The sequence below is a fragment of the Eupeodes corollae genome, chromosome 1 (genome assembly GCF_945859685.1).
Source record: "Eupeodes corollae chromosome 1, idEupCoro1.1, whole genome shotgun sequence".
Lineage (NCBI taxonomy): Eukaryota > Metazoa > Arthropoda > Insecta > Diptera > Syrphidae > Eupeodes > Eupeodes corollae.
Window position 1 is genome coordinate 73,797,282 of NC_079147.1, and position 4,373 is coordinate 73,801,654.

Here is a 4,373-nt window from a genome sequence, read left to right on the forward strand (position 1 = left end):
AACTCTCCCTAATCTGTCAATATAATTTGTTTCTTTATTCAGTGATGCCAACACTTATTCGCAAAAGTAGTAGAAAATTAAAGAAGTTCAATTTAAATTTTGTGCATTTCGTTTTTAAGCACATTTTTGTCCTCTATAAATTATTCCAGCAAGTATAAGCGACCCCAACAGTCTTATTTGTTCGTTCCATTGCATGGATTGGCGTCCAATTCGTTTTCTTTTTTGTAGATTTATATATCTTTTTAAATTGCATGCAAATCATATTTTGCCACGCGCTAAAGACTTACATTTAATGCTCCATTTTAATAATATAGCCCCAGATATATTGGAACAGAAAAGCTCATATTACTGAGACTGTTTTTCTTGTAAGCAAAAACTGTTCGAGTAGAAAACTTAATATCGCTGAAAAAAATAAAAATGAAACAGTACTCGAGTGGGCGTGATGTTGGAATAAAAGCCGATAAATCAACGCCAGTACGAAATTAAGAGGGAAGTATTGTTAAACTTTTGTCGTTTTTATAAACGCTGTATAGACAATGTGTAAAGTGAGAATTCGTCTAAATATGATTGACTGTAACCATTACAAGCTTAAAGCGTATAGATGTTGTTTTGGGCCTACGTACAAATTAAATAGATTTTTCTGAAACAAATGAATCGTAATTGGATTTGAAATATTTCTTTTTTAATATGGACTTACTTAAATATTTAAGAGATCTTTAAGCATATTCTAATCATGTTTATTTAAATGTATACAAAATATAAAGTAAAAGTAAGAAACATAAAACACATGTGTAAAGATAAAGTTCTTATGTGGATTAAAGTGTTTTTTTGTTGGCAATGACTTATTCGAAACACCAAAAACAATAAAGTGGTTGATTCTCTAAATTAATTCAGTTACAGTTGTCAAGTCACAGACCATATTTTACTGTCCAAAGTACATTGTAAAAGACCAGAGTCCAAAATTCTGTCACACTCAGATTTTACAGTGCTTTGAAATTATCAGTGGTTTCAGTATTTTTTTGATGTACAAAACTTTTTGAAAAATGAGAAAGTTGTTTTGCGCAAATTGAAATCTTTTAAATATTTACTTTTTATACATGGCTTAAAGCCTTTTGTAACAGTACTTTACAATATAAATTTGTTTAGTCACATTCAAAGCTGCTTTGTTTAAATTTGTACATAACCCAATTTATGTTTGAAAGGAAACTTAAAAACGCGCGGGAGTTTTTTTTGTTGAGCTATGCAAATATACGAAACTTTTCCACATTCTCAGACATGAATCTAGAAGATAAAATTAGACTTAAAAAATGTACCTGTCTCGTATTATGATACCAAAATGTGACATTGGTTCATCTTTCAGCATTTGAAACTAGAAAGGAAGAGAAGTATAAAACTGTTTTCCCCGAAAAAGTGAGAAACAATATTGTGCAATATCTGATTCCAAGATCAATAATGTAGTTCGAAATTTTAAGTTTCTTCGAACATTGTTTAAGTATTGTTTCCTCTTAATTTATTTAGCTTGTAAAAAAGCCTCGATAATTTGGAATATCATTTGAAGTAAATTTATTTTAAAGGGAAAAAAATTAATTTGGAAATTGATATCATCATTCGTAGACAAAGTCCTTAAACTACTTCAAAAATATAGCTGCCCATTGTGACGTTTTGTCTAAGACTTCGTCGTTAAATGACCTTTTTTTATGAAAGTATACACTTGGTCTGGTCCTCATCAATCACTAGACCCATCATTTCTGCTTTCGTCGCAATGATCAAGAAAGTACCACTGACATCACGCTTTGATCTTCCAATTGTGTCAATATCATCGGCACATCCGAGTTATTGGATGGACCTTTAGAAGGTGGTGTTTCTAGTGTTAACGGTTGAGTTTTGCACATTTCTTTCCAGAACGATGTTGGAGAATTTGCATGACTGTGCATCGCCTTGTCTAAAACCATTTTTGACATCAAATCGATGAGATTTATTCCGACCTTAATAAAGAAACGTGCATTCTCCATCATCATTTCTGCACAAACTGATAAGTTTGACAGGGATGTCAAAACTAGACATTTCTCTGTAAAGATTCTTCCCTATAGATGATGTCATATGAGATTTCCGGTTCCGTGCGTCGATTGCAATGTGGTCAATCTGGTTGAAATCAAAGATGTCTTCTCTTCGTAGCTTGGAGTTAAAATCTCCTAAGACAATTTTAATGTCATAGACAGGGCACTGCCCATATTTCTTGTCCAAAAGCTCAAAGAATATGTCTTTGGTGTATTCATCTTTCTCTTCTGTTTGGACATGAGGCTTATGTTAGTAAATTTAGCCTTTATGTGGATTGTCGTGATGCGCACCCTCACACTGTTAAAACTCAAGACGTTTTGCTGAGTCTAGTTTAAATAACAAATCCATGCCCAAATAGCGTTTTCCCGGTCTATTGCACTGCCTGGATTACCGTCATATCTGCTTGCAGTAGTTTAGGGCTTCCGCTAACTTTTCAACTGTACATGGTCTATTAAGGGACCTGACATTCCACGTACAGATCATCAGTAAATTCGTCCACATCCCAAGCTTATTGGTGCTTCGCAACTAAATTCATGGCACATGTATATGTTTTTTCTAAGCAATGTCCACTTGCTGCACCCATGATTTATTTGGGAGCCACCTCCTGTTAAGTGAGTGATAATACTGATTTAATTGTTCTGAGGAACTCAATCGACCTATTGCTTCCTCGGGTAGCTTCAGTTATCTTGTGTCTAAAGAACTTTGCTGAGTCACACAAGTTTCTGGGATTCACTCACCTCTAACCAGTGCAGCTGACAACTGTAGGAAAACTAGCAAATCTCTGGATTCACGATTTGCTCATGGATGAAAGGGCCTTGCGTCGATGCCGCTATTACTTGCGAGATCCGTGGAGTGAAGGGAACTACTGGAACACAAGCGTGTTTTATACAGCTTTTTAATGGTGACGGAGAAAAGATAAGGGCACTTCACTTCCTTGTTCCAAAGTTGGCTGGATTCGAGAAACAATACGCTGTCACTGGGCAAACCTACTCACGCAAGGTTGACGTTGAAATTCTTGGAGCATTATCCGGTTTTGGGAACATCAATTTGAAGGATGTACTCCGATTTGAGGATTCTCGCTTCACGGAAGGAAGTCGGTGAGCCATTCGATTCAACCAAAATTGGCTCATCGGCTATGGCTTACAAGAGAAACCCTATGCACTGCTGTGCCTTGGCCAGACATATGATCACAGTTTATTCCACCGCTGAGAACACACATGCCACTCAATGGCTAGGGAGAACACTCGACGACACGGCCAATCGTCTTCTGAGTTTGTCCAAATCGTTCCTGTAAGCTGCTGTAGCTCTGTTGACACTCCTCAACATCTCCCAAGAGCTTCCACTCATATCCAAAGAGAACAAAATCATGGCCAGGGTTAAGGCTGGTGTCGATCGTCAGATTTGTCATAAGGAAATTTGTGTGCTCTCTCTCTGGAGCGCAGTTTAAGCAACTAGGCAAGGATAACGATTTAGTTGAACGCGTCCACAACGATGCCAACAGTGCTCCAATTATCGAACAAGTGGAGACAATTTTAGATGAACAGAGTTTTTAACTGAAGAAGTTGAACCCGTCTTGAGTAATTACTAAGATACACTTAAGAATGTGGAAACTGTGACACTTACTATTTAGAGGTTTTATTGAAAAACAAACATTTTTACGTGGTTAGAAAGTTACCCCATCGGCACAACTTCCAACCTGGACTGCCAAATCGTCAGTATAACTCCAAGGACGAAAAGCTGGATATACCGCTCCTTAAAGGCATCCACTACGAATATGTCGTAGAAGCCAAAGTGTTCACTAAGCAACCTAGCTTGAACTGTAGACGCCACCGTTGATTCCATCTCGTGAATTCGTCAGCTGTTGTCTGGACAAGGAAAGGTGCCTTAGTGGAAACACCTCTGCAATACCTGAACTACTGAAATATTCAACAGAAAAAATAAAATGAAGTCTTAATGTTGTATACACCCCATAAATCATAAAGCACAGCTTCCCAATACCAGATCCAGTCTTAAGTTCAACCGCGATCACCTCGTTGATTTTAAATTTTCCAAGATTCTTGTCTTATTGGGTGCCTGCGGCATGCATGGCAGATCGGGTAGTTGGTGATTGCCTAAAACTTGGTTCAGGCCAGCAATGCAAATTTCTTGTCATGTCAAAGTTCTTGCTTTACCTCCTCGTGGTCTCCCCCAGGCAATGATTTGTGTATCCCTATATACATAAGTTAGCAAAAATTGCAAGGGCGAAGTCTCCTGACTCTTCAGGATAGGTTACGGAGATTAGCACTCTTCGTAACTGAACTATATTACGCCTCGGA

The 4,373-nt window shown here is 37.3% G+C and overlaps 1 pseudogene; it reads left to right on the forward strand.

The window, feature by feature from the left end:
* Nucleotides 1–2,591: 2,591 nt before the first annotated feature.
* On the forward strand, nt 2,592–3,688 carry LOC129941909 (adenylosuccinate lyase-like; annotated as a pseudogene).
* The last annotated feature ends 685 nt before the right edge of the window (nt 3,689–4,373 follow it).